We start from the raw sequence: 18,142 nt of genomic DNA, 5'->3' as shown, positions 1-18,142 counted from the left end.
GCGCGTGTCCGACTTTTACCGTATACAGCTAGTCTCCACACTTCCCGGATCGTAGATTTATCGGAGTAACGGGAAGTGGATGCATCAAGAAATCGGCGACTCCGTTTGTCCGTTGTTATCTTCTCATTTTGGCGGGAACAGTTGCGTCACGTCCCCTTTTCTTCGGCCACGTGTCTTATTCCGGATGGTCAACTCTGACAACCGCCGTAACGCACGTCGCTTCAGGTCATCCCTCATTAATTATGGGACACATGGCTCCCCCTGGTTGGCTGGCATCGGTAACCGATCCATTCCCATGCCTATATAAGGCTCTTCACCTCTCCATTCAAACATTTTCGACTCTTCCATTCACTTTCTCTCTTCTGAAGTTCTTCACTTCTCATCTTTCAACTCTCATTATTTGTTGATTCGCTGTTTGTACTACGCAAAAAAGGAAACGATTTTACCAACTTCGTCAATAGTTGCTCTTCTGCGTTGCTGCTTCTTCCTCACGTTTTCTGCCATTTTTGAATTCCCTGTCTGCTCCCTTACTCCACCTTTTAACCTTTCTTTCGAATTTTTGCCAAGTATCCCTTTGTAATCTCCAAATGTCTGAGACCACTTCCCATGATATTCCCTCGGTTTCATCTCAAGGAACCGAGCCTACTTCTCCACCTAAGGCGAAGAGCACCTTCGAGCCCACCGCCTCGGACATTATACCGGCCAAACCCAATTTCAACAAAGATTTTGAGGTCGAAAAACCTTCCCCGGTATCCGATAGAGGATTTGATGTGAGACGGTATCCCTCGTTTGTTACCGAGGAAAAACCCGACTTGGTCCGGGCTGATTGCGAGTGGGACACCCGTTCAGTCCAAGTTTTTTCCCCCGGGCCAAGTGAATCAGTCACTGATCACCGAGAAGGTTTCTTGTATGTTTACACTTACCCATTCACTCTCAAGCTCGATCCCCCGGTCGATTAGGTCATCTTAGACATGTGCCGGACCTGTAACGTGACCTTTGCACAGATTGGTCCGATCATTTGGAGGGTCGTGGCTTGCCTCCGGCTGCTGGCCAATAATGCTGGGAAGGAGCTCACGCTGGCCCACTTGATGCGTTTATATTCCCCGAGGTTGTTCCGGGGTGGCGTAATAAAACTTGCCAAGCGTAGCCGGAATCCATTTTTCTCAAAAATGGACGAAGATAGAGACAGGGGCTGGTTGGAGCGATATGTCCGAGTGCGGACCTCGGACATCATTTCGGACAATTACATGCCTTTTCTGGAAAGGTGGAACAATAAGCGTAAGTTTGAACCCTTCTAATAATTGCCTCTGTATGTTTTGTCAAACTTCAGTTCCACATTCTCACTACTTGTCTTTTTATCTATATTAGCCGTGGGTTGGATTCCTCCGGTCGTCTGGAATCTCCACGACTGGGTTACTGCTCTCCTCAGCCAGCATGCCCACGATGACCGGTCATGGGGTCACCTGTCACGCGGCCGGTGGGTCGCCCAGAACCATGGTAATACTTCGCTTCCATCCGTATTTGTCGCATCTTCTATCCTTCTGTAACACCTTCGCTTTTCAGGTTTACTTAGGGGCTCGGTGGATCCAAGGCCGGAGTCTTCAGCCGAACCCGCAACGTCGGCATCCGAGTTTGATTCGGCGGGTGCATCTCGCATCCTTGCTACCGCCGCCAAGAGAAAAAGGCACTCGGACAAAGGGCAGAAAACAAAGAAAAGGGCGAGGAGCGTCGTTAGGACTTTACGGGATGAAGCAGAGCCCAAGCTCCTCGTCCGGAGTATCAGTGCGACCCCTTCCGTGGTTCCTGTTCCGGAAGAGGGTATCACCGCTTCACCCCTTCCTTCAGCCGTAGAAGGACCTTTGGTTCCGACGTTACCCACATGTGCGGAAGAAATTCTTTACCTGACTCCTCTAAGGTCGATTGATTTCGTCGACATTTTAGGTGAAGCTTCTTCCGAAGAAACCCCCCTGCAAAGGGAAAGTAGATCTGGGGGGCGGCTGCTGCCGAAGCTGATCAAAGAACCGAGCCTGCCCCCGAGAGCGAAGCTCCAACGGTCACTGGCCCGTTACCCGACTATGAGACTGCTGCAACTATGGAGCCCCTGTCTTTCCTGAAGCTGCTGAGGCCGCTCCAAGTTCTCTAACTCCGGCTTCGAGGCCGGATGAGTTTGAGGACATGTTCTCGAGCACTCCTCCTGCAACCGGCGAAGCCGCGGGTTTCAGACATCTCCAAATCCCTCAATCCACGAGGTCGGTTGGTCGGGCCACCGAGTCCGGTGCTAGGGATAGCTTGGTCCGCACCTTTCCGGCCCCCAGTGTGGAGCCGAGGAGGACGAGGTCGGCTGTGATCACTATTCCCGAGGATTGTAGCTTTCTCTCTCCCCCGTTGGGCGTGGCGAGCTACTTGAGGCCCCTTATCTCGGACTCGGATACAAAAAAGATGAACGGGGTCTCTTGGCAGTGCCTCATCAATGAGGGTATGCACGCCGACAATCGAGTAAGTTTTGTCAACTGTCCGTGCATGCTTTTCTTAAGAATTTTTGTCTCGTTTTATGAAAAGTGTTTGACTTGCTTCTTTTTGCAGAGTGTGGTGCTTGTTAACGAAGCCTTCGTCCGTGCCCAGCAAGAGGTGGACGATCTCAAGGGCCAACTGGATGCCCAAGGCCGGGAAACAGAGAAATATCTGCACCTTCTTCGGGAGAAGGAGGAGGAACTGAACCGAGCAGTTGCTCTTTCCAACCTCCGACCCGAGCTCGATGCAACAAAGGCTGAAAATCGTCGATTGAAGGGTGAGCTAGCCGAGATGGTTGAATACAACCGGAGTTTCGAAGCGGACAAGATCGGTCTTAGCCGAGATAACGCTCAATTTTCCTCGAGGCTTGATGAGCTCGAAACCACCCTTTCTCAACTCCGGCGGGAGCTGGATTCGGTGAAGTCTGATGCTGCGAGCTTGGTAGAGAAGAATCGGCTGCTCGAATCTGAGAGTGCCCGGTACAAAGAGCGCATGCGGGTGTTCGAGGAGAAGGCGGAGAAGAGGGCCCAGATATGCGATGATCTGAAAATCGAGCTTAAGGAGACGGCCGATGCTAATGACGCCCTCAAGGCCGAGCTCGAGTCGGCCATCCATATGCAAGATGTCCTCGGAGAGGCTCGGGATGTTCTAGCGGCAAAGTTAGCCCAGGCCAAGGCTGATTTGGAGGAGGCTCTGAAGAGCGTGGAGGCTGCCGAGGCTCATGCCACTATCGCTGCCGAGTACGAAAAATGAAAGTCTCGGAGGATCACTCTTGAGCAAGCCGAGCATGGCTTTGCGGATCTTCCGGCCCTTATTCTCGAGGCTAAAAGAGTCGAGGAAGAGGCTAAGGGTTCCCTCGGGGATGACTCCGACGACTCTGAGCAGACAGTGTCCGAACACTCCGGCTCCAGCCATTCCGGATAGGCTAGGGCCTATACTTAGCCTTTTTATTTTTTGCTTTCGCAGTGGACTCCAATGTAAAATTCTTTGTATAAATAGAACATGTATTTTCCTTGATTCTTTTCTTCGAATGAATGTTTGTTATGATTTCCGCCCGAATTGTCGGTTTGTTTTTAAGGAGTCACTATTTCTGACTGTGCCTATGTATCGGCTTTTCTCCTCCTTCGGTATATGCCGTCCGGGAATTTTGTAGAGTGTTTGCCCGTGGGACTTATCTTACGCTTTTGTGAATTTGGACGTCTCCGAATCACGACGGGCGTTGTTAGGGCCGGTATTTTCGGCTATTTTTAGGGCCGGTATATTTCGGACACCTGAGTCTTAGCCTTAGCCGGATTGTGATGTAAAAGTCCCCGTTTGTGGAGTTAACGATTTTGGTTCGGTTCGCTATGACCTTGTTGCCTTTGTCAAATTTCGACCGTAGTTCCCGGTATAGGGTGTATGAATGAAATAGTGCCGAAATACGACGGTTATCACCGGGGTGAACTGTTTTAACAGGAAGACATCCGAGATATCGTTTATCCAAACTTTCGATAATTTTTGCATTGCAAGTGTTTGTGTACATGAGAATGAATTTTTCCCTTCCGCTTTTGCCGTAGCAAATATTAAATGGACACGATTCATTCTGATCGTTTGGTCCTTACATCGGAACCTAATGCAGAAGATCCAGTTCTTGGTTTTGCCGTAGCAAATATTATGTGGACACGATTCGTTCTGATCGTTTGGTCCTTACATCGGAACCTAATATTGAAGGTCCGGTTTTGTTTTGTTGAGGGCGGCCTCCGGTTTCAGCTAACCGGGGTAAACTTCGGAGTGGGCGTGATAGTCCCCTAGCTCTTATCCGAGCTGCAAGATCGGGTGAGTGCTATTAAGTCCCCACTCGTTGGGTGTGACCCCGAGTTTCCGGGCGTCTGTCTTCGTCTTCGTTGAGTAACACGTTGTACTTGTTGCCTCATTAAAAACCTTGTCGGAAACCGCGTTTTGGGACAAACCCGCACTAAGGAAAAGAGTGCAACACGTGTTTTCAGGCCTAAATTCTTGTTATATCCCGTATTTTTGAACGTCAGATTAATTGCTGAGGTGGGACCCACACATCGAGATTTTTTTGGGACATCTGAAAATTCATATGAATCACATATGAGAAGTTAAACACAACTCAAGAAGGACCCTTGGGCCAAATCAAAGTGGAAGTCCTCCAAACGAATATTTTTAAGAAAATGTTTTCGGGTGATCTGACTTCTAGGGGCAAAAACGGTATTATAAGTTTGGAATTTGGAAAATACCAAGAAATAGAAGTTGTAGATAATTGAATTAGCTTTCCAACCATAGGTCGTGGGTTCCCAGGTGACATCGGTACAAGGAGATATGGACGTTTTAAGGTCGAAAGGTCAGTGGGCTAGGCCCAACTCGGGATCAACCGAGTTGGCCCAAAAAAATAAAAAACGAATTAAGGCCCAAAGGAGAGGGGTGGCCGGCCATCTTATGGCCCAAGCCCACAAAATTAATAAATTTCCCATGTGATAATTAATATAAAGGATCATTAAATTGTCTTGAAACATTTAGAAGTTTCAAGACAATTGAGAAAGAGAGAAACAAGAGAAAGAAGAGCAAGAATAAGAAGGCCATTTTCGGCCAAGCTCTAGACCAAAAAAAAAAAAATTTTTTTTTTTTCAAAAATCATTTTCTACCAATTAAAGGGTCCTTTACAACTTGGTGTAATTATTTTGGAAGAAAGAACACTTGTTTCTTCAAGTTGACAACTTGGTCAAGTGAAGAAGATTGTAGAAAAAGGTAAGAATTAATCCCTTTTTATTATGTTATGAAGGTTGGTTTATGTTGTAGTATGTAGAAATGAGTAGAATTTATGGAAATATGGAAGTTTACAAAGTGGGTGTGCATATATGTAAGTGGACATATATGTATATTGTTGTATAAATAATATGAGTTGAATTTTATGTTGTATTCTAGTTGTGGTTATGGTGAAATTTATATTGGAAATGGAAGAAAATGGTTCAAGTTGGCATGGAAAATTATTGGGAATAGTTATAGGAAATTATATGATTTTAATGAAGTTTTTATGTAATTATAGAAGTGGAGTTTTAAATGTGAATTATTATGTTAGTTGGTGAATTTGGAAGGATAATAGTCCATATTGGCATGAAAGATTGGTTGTTAAGTGGTTATGAGAAGTTTTGTGATTTTATGGTAGATTTATGTAATTATGAAAATGAAATTATTAAGGTGCAAATTATGATTATGGTTGATGAAATTGGAAGATGGAAATATGTTATGAATATGTAGATTGAAGATTTGAAGTTTTGGATGGATTATGGTTTTGGTGGAAAGTTTGTATATTTTGTGTATCTTGTGAATATTTGGTAGAAATGATATGAAATGCTTCCGAATTAGATTGTAATGATCTTGATTAGTAATGAATGTAAAAATATTGAGATTGGTTTGGAAATGTGAAGTTGGAACGAAAGCTATTGCATTATGTTGGAAAGAAGACTAGTTGTGTTATATTGTGTTTTGTAGTCATGGTTGTTGTCATTGTGTTGATAGTTTGGCCGGGTTGAATTCCCGGATTGTTGTTGATTAAAAAAATTGGCTAAGTTGAATTTTGGGGATGGTGTATTTATAGGGGAGATGCTGCCCAAATTTTTGTAGACAAGTATTGGTTAAGATTGAAATCTTAAAGCCTTACAATTAACATTTGGTAATTGTGACCAAATTGTAGATTTTGGCGAACTTGAAACTTGATTTTGGAGACGTGTATGAATCGGAAAAGGTATGTAAGGATTCACCCTTCCTTCTATGGCATGTCTTAAACGTAATAAGTTGGATACGAGCCTCGGGGACAACTCTATTCTCCGAAATCCGCACCCAAAGTTTCCCCTTTTTCATTCAGTAGAATTGAATTAAATATTGTATGAAATGTTGAAAAATTGCCTAAACATCTAGAACTTACACAAATAGGACCCGACTACCTTAAAACTCTCACAAGTGACGTCATGAAATGTAACGTATGTAAATCGTGTACGCCACCTCATTTGACCCGAGGTGGGCCCGTTATTCCCGGACTTTCTTAATTGTTTCATTTATCGAACGATAAGTATATGTACATGTATATGGGGAAGATTGGGAAAGAGAAGGCGCTATAGACGCATAGCCACCTGATCAGTTGGAGTATGGTACATGATATCGTCCCGGACGCGGGATGCCCGGACGCAGGATATATGGTTAAATGGATCGGAGCCGACGCCCCGGCAATATGATACGTTCTATGTTATATATATATGAAAAGAAATGTTTTCCAAGAAAGCAAAGTATTATATGTATATGGATCGGGCTGCACGTGCCGCAGCAATACGTTATAGTATATGCACATATGGATCGGGCTGCACGTTCCGCAGCGCTAAGCATGCATGGTATCCGCCAACGTGCACTTATATGTACAGGTTGTGTTTCTACTTCATGACATGCGCTATATCTCTTTTATGTTATTATTCATGCCTTACATACTCGGTACATTACTCGTACTGACGTCCCTTCTTGTGGACGCTGCGTTTCATGCCGCGCAGGTCAACAGGTAGACAGATTTGACTCTTAGAAGCTCCATCAGCAGTACTGTGGCAGCGCTCCAGTTGTTCCGGAGCCTCAGTTTCTTGGTACTACTTTTGTGTACATATTCGGGCACGGTAGAACCGGTCCTTCTTGTATATGTAGATGTACTTTGTTTAGAGGCTCGTAGACAGATATGTACAGTCAGATGTTTTGTACTTTTGTGGTCCTCGTCGTTGTATAATGTGCTAGCAAAGTTTATAAGTCCATGTCTACAATTATGCCATTAATGTTAGCGTTAAGCAACAGAAAAAAAAAAGATACGGTATAGTCTATACGGCCCACCTAGTAGTAAAAGTACGATACGAGATAAGGGGTGCTCGGTACAAGTATCGGGTACCCGTCGCGGCCCCTAGTTGGGTCGTGACAATTCTAACTCTATCCGGCTCTCGATTTTTCTGCAAAAGAGAAAGGTTAAATAGAAAACATGGGGAGTCCATACCTTAACAGTAGTATCTTTTCAGATGAGCCACGTTCCAAATGTTGCGCAACCGTTGCCCGTCCATGGACTCCAACTGATACGATCCTTTGCATGTTATCCCGGTTATCTTATACGGACCTTCTCAGTTCGGACCCAGTTTTCCTTCATTGGGATTCTTGGTGTTCAAGGTAACTGTTATACCCCGTATTTTCATACGTCGAAATGTTCGCAAGGAATCGACGCGGGTTAAGAACGGAACCCCAATTTCTTTTAATTTCTAAATTTGTATCAATTGTTATAAATTTTATTTAGTGTAAAAATATTATTATTTGAGGTTAGGAATCAATTAATTGTGTTTAGATTATTAAGTGGAATTTAGTAATTAATTAAAATTAATTAAACTAGTGGGCCCCACCCGATTTATATATATAAAAAAAAAATTATTACGTCTATACATGTATGTCAATAGAGGAAAATAGTTTGTATTCTTTAAGATAGGAAGAATAGAGTCATATCAAGTCATTTATAAAGAACACATGCTAACTGCTTCATATAATATTCATATCCATTTGAGAGCAAAACTCGTATTCGTGGATATTATGTGGTTATCAAATGATACATTAATTGATACATTCTTTACATCAATTAGAGATGCACGCTCCCTCTCTCCATATATATAATTTACATATTTATGATTTCCATTAGGTGACACCTAGGGGGGACACGTGGGGAACCTAGGGGAAACATATAAATAGTGTGAGAATGACTCACAAATCATTCTTCATCCGTGATTAGCAACTAAGAATAAAAAAAAAAAAACTTAAGAAAATTTTGAAGGATTCTCGGCCAAGTTGAATCTTGCCGAGAATTGAGAAGTTGAAGGAGGAAATTGTATATTTCAAATTGTTGTATATATTCAAGGATTCCAACGTGAATTGATTTTCGGAGTCGAGTTGAGAAAGGTAAGAATTGATCTCTTTTTATACACATTTTGGAGGCAATTTTAACATGTATAAGTTTATGGATATATGATGGAAATAAAAAATTGTGGATGTTGATGTTAAAAGATGAATTGAGCCGTGTAGGGGCTGTTCTAATTAGGCATGGAAAATTTATTTTAAGTTGCATTATAGTTGTGATTATCATGGATTATATGGCGAAGGGTTTAGAAAGCTAAAATTGAAATTGTGTTGATATGAACATGTTGTTGTTCTTGTTGAATTGAAGGAATTGGAAATATAATTGTATCCATATATTGTTGTTGGTATTTTTGTGTCAACAGGAGAGCAATTGAAAATTTAGGATAGGTGAACATATAGGGGAAGTGCTGCCGGATTTTCGCTAAATTTTAGATAATAGAAAATCTTAAACGAGAATATGTATAAGCTGGAATATAGGTTCGATAAGAAATAGGCCATGGATTTGTAAACTAGATAATATAATTACTAACAATAACGTTACTCTTATATTAAATAGGCTAAAAGAACGACGAGGCGAACGGATTTACGAATAGCCTCTAACAGGTATGTAAAGCCTATCCCTTCTTTCTTTTGGCATGTCCTAGATATAAGTAAGATATAATATGAGCCTTGGGGTAATTCTACTCTTTAGTTCCAAGCATGACTCATGATTTTTATTCGTTTCTTGATGTTAGAACTTTCAGGATAGTCGAGCTATTGTCTCGAGTCTATTATATGATTGACTAATATATGATGTATAGAAGTTCCTACTCATAAGGAATTCCATAATTAGAGGTGTACTTGACTTTCATAAGTTATCTCATGTTAATTTGATACATGTATATGATCCCTGAAACGTTCCTTGTTATAGTTTGTGATGATATTTAGAAAGAACTAATTATGATTATTATCCTGATACTTGAGAGCTAATTAGTTTACTTATCTATTGAGTCTCAAAGATGATTTGTATGTATATGGTTGCTTATCACTCTGCTCGTGCTTACCGTTATATCCTTCACTGAGTCCCGGGCCAGGACATGTTTTCGTGCGCAGATCCACTGCATTATTCACCGAGTCCCTCACTAGAGGGCCGGGACACGTTATATATATATATATATATATATATATATATATATATGTATATGATGATATGATGACATGATGATATGGGGATGGCGACAGGATGGCATATGATCATTTATTCACCGAGTCCCTCACTAGAGGGCCGGGAAACGTTATATGTACATGTATATGATGATTTTATTTACCGAGCCCCTCACTAGAGGGCCGGGACACGTTATATATATATGCTTATATACAGTATGATTATCTAGTTATGTTATTAAATCCTATAATGGTATGAGTATGATGTTGACACATATGATTTATGTTCAAAGGTAAGTCTTATGGCTTTCTGGTTATTGCACTGGGTCCTACACTCCTTGTCACAATATGATCCTATTTACTATATTTCATGCTCTACATGCTCAGTACATATTCCGTACTGACCCCCCTTTCTTCGGGGGGCTGCGTTTCATGCCCGCAGGTACAGACGCTCGTTTCGGAGATCCGCCAGCCTAGGATATCTATTCAGCTATTTTGGAGTGCTCCTTTGTTCCGGAGCCTAGCTTTGTGGTATAGATCCCTTTTGTTGTATATATATGTGTTTGTTCAGGGTACGGCGGGGCCCTGTCCCGTCATATGATATTGTTGTTACTCGTAGAGGTCTGTAGACATATGTGTGGGTCTGTATATAGTTGTTGTTTCGTTGTGTGGACATGACTTATGTGTGGGGCATACCCATTCGTAGTGGCAGCCTTGTCGGCTTGCGTAGATATATATATATTTGTTGTGGAAGGTGTGTATAATGGTAGCCTTGTTGTCTTATGTATTACTGGGACGTTCCCCTATATATGACAGCCTTGCCGACTTATGTGCGATATAATCTGTTGAAAGTTGTAACTCCTCAGGAGACAGGTGGCTATGACATGCATATATGCAACAGCTTTAGAGTAACGTCTTGTCTTTATATATATAAGTTCTTGTCATGCTAGTTGTAGATGATTATAGTTAATAGGTGTATACGAGTGTCCAGCTCGGGCACTAGTCACGGCCTACGGGGTTGGGTCGTGACAGTAACTTTTCGAAGCACCAAGTCCCCAACTTGGAAATGCCGAAAAATGGCTCTTCGGTTGTAGTACCTTTCCATTCTCTGCTTCTGGGCTGTAATACGGACTAACGCGTTTTCGCGAAGTTCATCCGTGAGGTCGAGTTTTATGGCCATGGCCTCCTCGTTTGACTCCCCGGTAGTATAGCTGAACCGGAGAGTGGGTTCACCAACTTCTACGGGAATAAGGGCTTCAGCCCCGTAGACCAATGAGAAAGGAGTTTCTCCCGTACTTGATTTTGATGTGGTTATGTATGCCCACAACACCTCCGGTAATATTTCCCTCCAGTGATGCTTTGACGCTTTAAGTTTTTTCCTCAAATTTTGGATTATTATCTTGTTCGTGGATTCCGCCTGTCCGTTTGCACACGGGTGATACGGGGTCGATACAATTTTCTTGATCTTCAATACCTCGAGAAAATCATTGACTTTGCCACCCACGAACTGGGGTCCGTTATCACAGGTTATCTCAGCAGGGATGCCGAAGCGACAAATAATGTGGTCCCATATGAAGTCAATGACTTCCTTCTCTCTGATTTTTTCGAAGGCCTGCGCTTCAACCCACTTAGAGAAATAATCAGTCATAAACAGGATGAAACGGGCTTTACCTGGTTCCCATAGTAACAGACCGATAATGTCCATTCCCCACTTCATGAAAGGCCAAGATGAACCCACCAGACTAAATTTTTCGAGTCTTCGTCCATCCGGTTCCAGTAATAACCGGCCCTGATGATCTTTCAGACCAGAGCTTCAGCACCGGAGTGGTTGCTACAGGTTCCTTCGTGCACCTCTCTCAACACATACTCCGTCTCTCCGGGACCCAAACACTTAGCCAAAGGGCCGAAGAAAGATCGTCGATACAATTGGCCGTCTACCAAGAAGATACGCGCAGCTTTGGTCCTTATTGACCGTGATTCTTTTGGGTCATTCGGGAGCTTTCCATCATGCAGGTAGTCGATGTACTTGTTGCGCCAATCCCAAGTTAAACCCATTGTATTTATTTCAGCATGTCCGTTTTCTATCGCCGTGTTCAACAAGTGCACTGGTGCCCCGGGGTTGATTTCTTCCCCTTTGACCGAGGATCCCAAATTCGCCAATGCAGCGGCTTCGCTGTTCTGCTCCCTCGGTATATGCTGCATGGTCCATTCTTTAAACCGATGTAGTATCACTTGGATTTTTTCAAGATACCTCTGCATCCGTTCGTCCTTGACCTCGAAGACGTCGTTCACCTGGTTTACGACCAAGAGCGAATCGCACTTTGCCTCGATTATTTCGGCCCCCATACTTCGGGCCAATTCCAAACCTGCAATCATAGCCTCATACTCGGCTTCATTGTTAGTCAATTTAACGGTTCTAATAGACTGTCGAACGGCGTCCCCGGCCGGGGTTCTAAGGACGATTCCTAGCCCGGAACCTTTGAGGTTCGAGGCTCCGTCCTTATGTAGCGACCAAATACCCGAGGCTTTCCCCGAGGTTAGCAGAAGCTCTTTCTCAACCTCGGGGACCATAGCCGGGGTGAAATCTGCCACAAAATCAGCCAAGATCTGGGACTTGATGGCCGTTCGAGGTTTGTACTCGATATCATATCCGCTAATTTCGACGGCCGACTTAGTTAGTCTACCAGATAATTCTGGTTTATGCATGATGTTTTTCAGGGGGTAAGTAGTTACTACACATATTGGATGGCATTGAAAGTAGGGCTTGAGCTTTCTAGAAGCACTTACTAGTGTCAATGCCAATTTTTCCAAGTGGGGATAATGGGTCTCCGCATCCCCCAAAGTTCTACTTACGTAATAGATAGGGAATTGCGTACCTGATTCTTTTCGGACCAGAACGCCACTTACCGCCACCTCGGAGACAGCAAGGTAGAGAAAAAGCGGCTCGTCCGCCTTTGGTGTGTGCAACAGCGGGAGGCTAGACAAGTATCTCTTCAATTCTTGTAAAGCTCTTTGGCACTCCGGTGTCCAAACGAAGTCGTTCTTCTTCCTTAGTAAGGAGAAGAAACGATGACTCTTGTCCGAGGACCTCGATATGAAACGACTCAACGCCGCTATCCTTCCGGTGAGCCTCTGTACTCCTTTGATTTTATTCACTACCTCGATATCCTCGATGGCCTTGATCTTGTCCGGGTTGATTTCGATCCCCCGGTTTGACACTATGAAGCCCAGAAATGTGCCGGAGCTTACCCCGAAGGCACTTTTTTTCGGGTTAAGCTTCATGTTATACTTGCAGAGCACGTCGAAGGTTTCCTGCAAATGTTTTAAATGGTCCTCTGTTTCCAGGGACTTGACCACCATTTCGTCAATATAAACTTCTATTGTTTTCCCTATTTGTTCTTCGAACATCTCATTAATTAGGCGTTGGTAAGTTGCACCGACATTTTTTAGTCCAAAAGGCATGACATTATAACAGTAAGTCCCATATCGGGTGATGAAGGATGTTTTCTCTTGATCCTCCGGGTGCATCCGAATCTGGTTATACCCGGAGTAGGCATCGAGAAAACTTAACATCTCATGCCCGGCCGTCGCATCGATCATTCTATCGATGTGAGGCAACGGGAATGAATCCTTCAGGCATGCTTTATTTAAATCCTTGTAATCAACACACATTCAAAATTTATTACCTTTCTTGGGCACCACTACCACGTTAGCTAGCCAGTCCGGATACTTTACCTCCCGGATAGAACCTATTTTTAAAAGCTTTGTTACCTCGTCTTTTACGAAGGCGTGTTTTGCTTCCGCCATGGGCCTTCTCTTCTGCTTCACTGGGGGAAACTTCCCGTCTAAACTGAGCTTGTGAGTTGCTACTTCCGGTGATATACCTGTCATATCTATATGGGACCATGCGAAGCAATCTGCGTTAGCTCGAAGAAATTTAATTAACTTGTTCCTGAGCTCCGGGGTTAACCCCGTGCCCAGGTATACTTTTCTGTCCGGTAGGTATTCGAACAAGATGATCTACTCCAGCTCCTCTACTGTCGACTTGGTTGCATCTGAGTCATTCGGCATGACGAATGGTCTGGGTACATCAAAATCGTTCTCTTCATACCTCGGGTCCAAACCCGTGTGCTTTGATTGCTATTTGGTGTTCGCTCCTCCGGTTGGATCCGCTTCCTCGTGAACCGATTTTTTGGGGTTGGCTTCCTCGACCGCGAACATCTCCCTTGCAGCGGGTTATTCACCTCGGATGGTTTTTATTATCCCTTCCGGGGTTGGGAATTTCAGCAACTGATGCAATGTTGAGGGCACGGCCCTCATGCTATGTATCCAAGGTCTACCCAGCAATGCATTATACTTCATGTCCCCTTCGATTACATAGAACACCGTTTGCTGGATAGTGCCATCGATGTTCACCGGCAACGAGATCTCCCCCTTTGTGGTTTGGCTCGCCATGTTGAACCCGCTGAGTACCCGGGCTACCGGTACGATCTGATCGAGTAGCCCTAGCTGTTCGACCACTCTCCACCGGATGATGTTGGACGAGCTACCTGGGTCAATCAAAATACGTTTAACCTGAGTTTTAAAAATAAGTACAGAAATTACCAATGCATCATTGCGCGGTTGAATGATGCCTTCTGCATCCTCGTTGCTGAAAGAGATGGAACCCTCGGGTAAATAATCCCGGCTGCACTTTTCGCGAACAACAGAAACCTTGGCCCGTTTCATCACCGGCCCTCGAGGGGCATAGGTACCCCCAACTATCATGTTGATTATATGTTGGGGTTCTACTGGCTCAGCCCTTCGATGAGCCTCCCTTTCCTTGTAGTGACTTTTGGCTCGTTCACTCAGCAATTCTCGGAGATGACCATTCTTCAGTAACCGGGCTACCTCCTCTCTTAGCTGGCGACAATCCTCGGTTCTGTGATCATGGTTTCCATGGTATTCACACACCATGCTCGGGTCCCGTTGGCCCGGATCCGAACTTAGAGGTCTTGGCCATCTTACATCCGGGACACAGCCAATAGCCGAGACGAGGTACTGACGTTGAAGTCGTACTCCGATATCTTTGGTAAATCCTTGTTGCCGGCAGAGCTTCCGGCATCGTACCTGAATGAGAGACCCCGACTATTCGACGGGCGCTCGACCCGTTTATTACCCCGACCGGAGAAATGGCTTGGGCTGGCCCTTGATTTCTCCGACCTAAAGCTTGGCTTCTCCGAATGGGAGTATGGCCAATACCTTTCCCTCGACGATTCGGCCTTCGTTTCGTAATCTTTCCTTGGTCTCTCAAAACTTTTGTTCATATTTATCGGCCCCGGGGGAAGCTCGAATTGATCATCCTCCACCCGAATCTTCAACTCGTATCGGTTATGGACATCAGTCCATGTCACAGCCTCGTACTCCAGCAAGCTTTCCTTTAATTTGAATGAAGCCGTTGAGCTCTGAATATTGAGCCCCTTTGTGAAAGCTTGTGCAGCCCATTCTTCTGGAACCGGAGGGAGTTCCATCCGTTCCCTTTGGAATCGGTTGACGAATTCACGCAGTAATTCGATGTCTCTTTGGGCTATACGAAAAATGTCGGCCTTACGGGCCTGCACCTTTTTGGCACTGGCGTGAGCTTTGATGAAGGCATCGGCGAGCATTTCGAAAGAGGTGATCGAATGCTCGGGCAGATGGTCGTACTATGTTAATGATCCTTTTGACAGAGTTTCCCCGAACCTTTTCAACAATACCGATTCAATTTCTTCCTCCTCCATATCATTGCCTTTTATAGCGCATGCGTATGAGGTCACGTGTTCGTGTGGGTCCGTTGTGCCGCCATATTTCTGGATATCCGGCATCTTGAACCTCTTCGGGATTAGTTTTGGAGCTGCACTCGGAGGAAAAGGCCTTTGGATGTACCTCTTCGAATCCGGCCCTTTCAGTAAAGGCGGAGCCCCCGGGATTTGGTCTACCCGAGAGTTGTATGTTTCCACCCTCTTCTTGGTCGAGTCTACCCGTTTTGCCAAAGTTTCGAGCATTCTCAGAATCTCGGTGGAGGACCCCGTTCCCGACCCATCGCTCTCAACCATCCGTGCCTCATCTCTTCTGGGTTCAGCAACACCCTTTGCCTCATCCGAGGTCATTTTATCCCCTCCGTTTTGCAACCGGGCTATTGCGATTCCCTGTTCGGCAATCGTCGCTCTCTGTTCCTGCAACATTTCAAAGATTAAACGTAAGTCACCGTTATCATTCGGGGTATCCGGTTCTTTCCGGCCCTGAGTCCGGGACAAAGTAATCGAATTGTGCGTATTTAAAGGGTCGGTAGCCGGTTGAGCGGCATTCTCCTGGTCCACGGTGTTTTGATGGTTGAGGCCCTCCCTCAAATTAACGGGGTTAGGATCAGCGGGGTTTGGTAATCCTCGTGGACCACTGCCTTCGTTTTTGGCCACGATCTCGTTGTTGTTGACGTGACCAGATTGCCCACTGTCAGCCATTTAGTCCGTTCTTTCAGTGACGAACAGAAGATGTTTTCGATTTTGATGCGTAAGGTAGAGATCAAGATAAAAGACCACTATTATCCTAGCCCCACGGTGGGCGCCAAACTATTTACCCCGAATTTGGATAATCAATTAAATTTGTGAGTGAGGTATAGGATATATGGTTATGCCTTGAATCTAGTTGATAGAGAAGAGAAATATATGAATATACTATGAAGAAGCAATTGATAATCGGTGATTTGCTATAGATTTGTGTATTTGCTAATATGTGAGTATACTCAGACTCGGAGGTTTACAGACAGAACCTTCATAAGACCCAAGTGAAATACATCAGATGTATTAAGGTGCAACACTTTACCCTCGGACAAAAAGCTGGACTCAAATTGGCAGAAGAAAGGGAGTCTAATACTAAGTACTTTCATAGTACAATTAAAGCAAGGAAAAGAAGAGAGCTCAAATTTATAAAATCAAAGACAAGCAGGGAGTACGGGTGGAAGGCAGCAATGACATATCTAATTTTGCTATTTAATACTTCAGCAAGATGTTTTCAGAACAGCACAAAGATATTAATTTGGATTTTATCATAGGTTGTAATAATCTGATCAGTTACGAAGATAACAATATGTTGACTAGCATCCCTTCAAAAAAGGAAATCAAAATGGCTACAAATTCTACAGATACTAATAGTTCTGCAGGACAAGATGTATTTAATAGCTATTTCTTCCAATTCACTTGGAACATTATTAAAAATGAGGTAGTTTCTTATGTACTTTCCTTTTTTCATGGAGCTGAGCTGACTCAGTATTTTATCCACTCTTGTTTAGCCTTAGTTCCTAAGTTACCTCTCCTGACCATTTCTCTAATATTAGACCCATTAGTCTAAACATATTTTTCAAACAAAATTTTATCCAAAAATTTAGCTCTGAGAATTAATTGTATTCTGCCTAATTTCATTTCTGTCATATCTATATGGGACCATGCGAAGCAATCTGCGTTAGCTCGAAGAAATTTAATTAACTTGTTCCTGAGCTCCGGGGTTAACCCCGTGCCCAGGTATACCTTTCTGTCCGGTAGGTATTCGAACAAGATGATCTACTCCAGCTCCTCTACTGTCGACTTGGTTGCATCTGAGTCATTCGGCATGACGAATGGTCTGGGTACATCGAAATCGTTCTCTTCATACCCCGGGTCCAAACCCGTGTGCTTTGATTGCTATTTGGTGTTCGCTCCTCCGGTTGGATCCGCTTCCTCGTGAACCGATTTTTTGGGGTTGGCTTCCTCGACCGCGAACATCTCCCTTGCAGCGGGTTATTCACCTCGGATGGTTTTTATTATCCCTTCCGGGGTTGGGAATTTCAGCAACTGATGCAATGTTGAGGGCACGGCCCTCATGCTATGTATCCAAGGTCTACCCAGCAATGCATTATACTTCATGTCCCCTTCGATTACATAGAACACCGTTTGCTGGATAGTGCCATCGATGTTCACCGGCAACGAGATCTCCCCCTTTGTGGTTTGGCTCGCCATGTTGAACCCGCTGAGTACCCGGGCTACCGGTACGATCTGATCGAGTAGCCCTAGCTGTTCGACCACTCTCCACCGGATGATGTTGGACGAGCTACCTGGGTCAATCAAAATACGTTTAACCTGAGTTTTAAAAATAAGTACAGAAATTACCAATGCATCATTGCGCGGTTGAATGATGCCTTCTGCATCCTCGTTGCTGAAAGAGATGGAACCCTCGGGTAAATAATCCCGGCTGCACTTTTCGCGAACAACAGAAACCTTGGCCCGTTTCATCACCGGCCCTCGAGGGGCATAGGTACCCCCAACTATCATGTTGATTATATGTTGGGGTTCTACTGGCTCAGCCCTTCGATGAGCCTCCCTTTCCTTGTAGTGACTTTTGGCTCGTTCACTCAGCAATTCTCGGAGATGACCATTCTTCAGTAACCGGGCTACCTCCTCTCTTAGCTGGCGACAATCCTCGGTTCTGTGATCATGGTTTCCATGGTATTCACACACCATGCTCGGGTCCCGTTGGCCCGGATCCGAACTTAGAGGTCTTGGCCATCTTACATCCGGGA

The 18,142-nt window shown here is 44.3% G+C and overlaps 2 long non-coding RNA genes across 2 annotated transcripts; both read left to right on the top strand.

Moving 5' to 3' along the window:
* The first annotated feature begins 4,699 nt into the window (after window positions 1-4,699).
* Window positions 4,700-7,450, top strand: LOC132611289 (uncharacterized). Its single transcript, XR_009571528.1, has 3 exons — window positions 4,700-5,259; window positions 6,206-6,256; window positions 7,050-7,450. It is a non-coding gene; the product is annotated as an uncharacterized LOC132611289 (long non-coding RNA).
* Window positions 7,451-8,322: 872 nt separating this feature from the next.
* On the top strand, window positions 8,323-10,400 carry LOC132611350 (uncharacterized). Its single transcript, XR_009571585.1, has 3 exons — window positions 8,323-8,472; window positions 8,987-9,033; window positions 10,016-10,400. It is a non-coding gene; the product is annotated as an uncharacterized LOC132611350 (long non-coding RNA).
* The last annotated feature ends 7,742 nt before the right edge of the window (window positions 10,401-18,142 follow it).

The sequence above is a fragment of the Lycium barbarum genome, chromosome 9, assembly GCF_019175385.1.
Source record: "Lycium barbarum isolate Lr01 chromosome 9, ASM1917538v2, whole genome shotgun sequence".
Taxonomy (NCBI): domain Eukaryota; kingdom Viridiplantae; phylum Streptophyta; class Magnoliopsida; order Solanales; family Solanaceae; genus Lycium; species Lycium barbarum.
The sequence above is the reverse complement of the archived record's forward strand: the minus strand, read 5'-3'. Positions and strand labels throughout refer to the sequence as shown.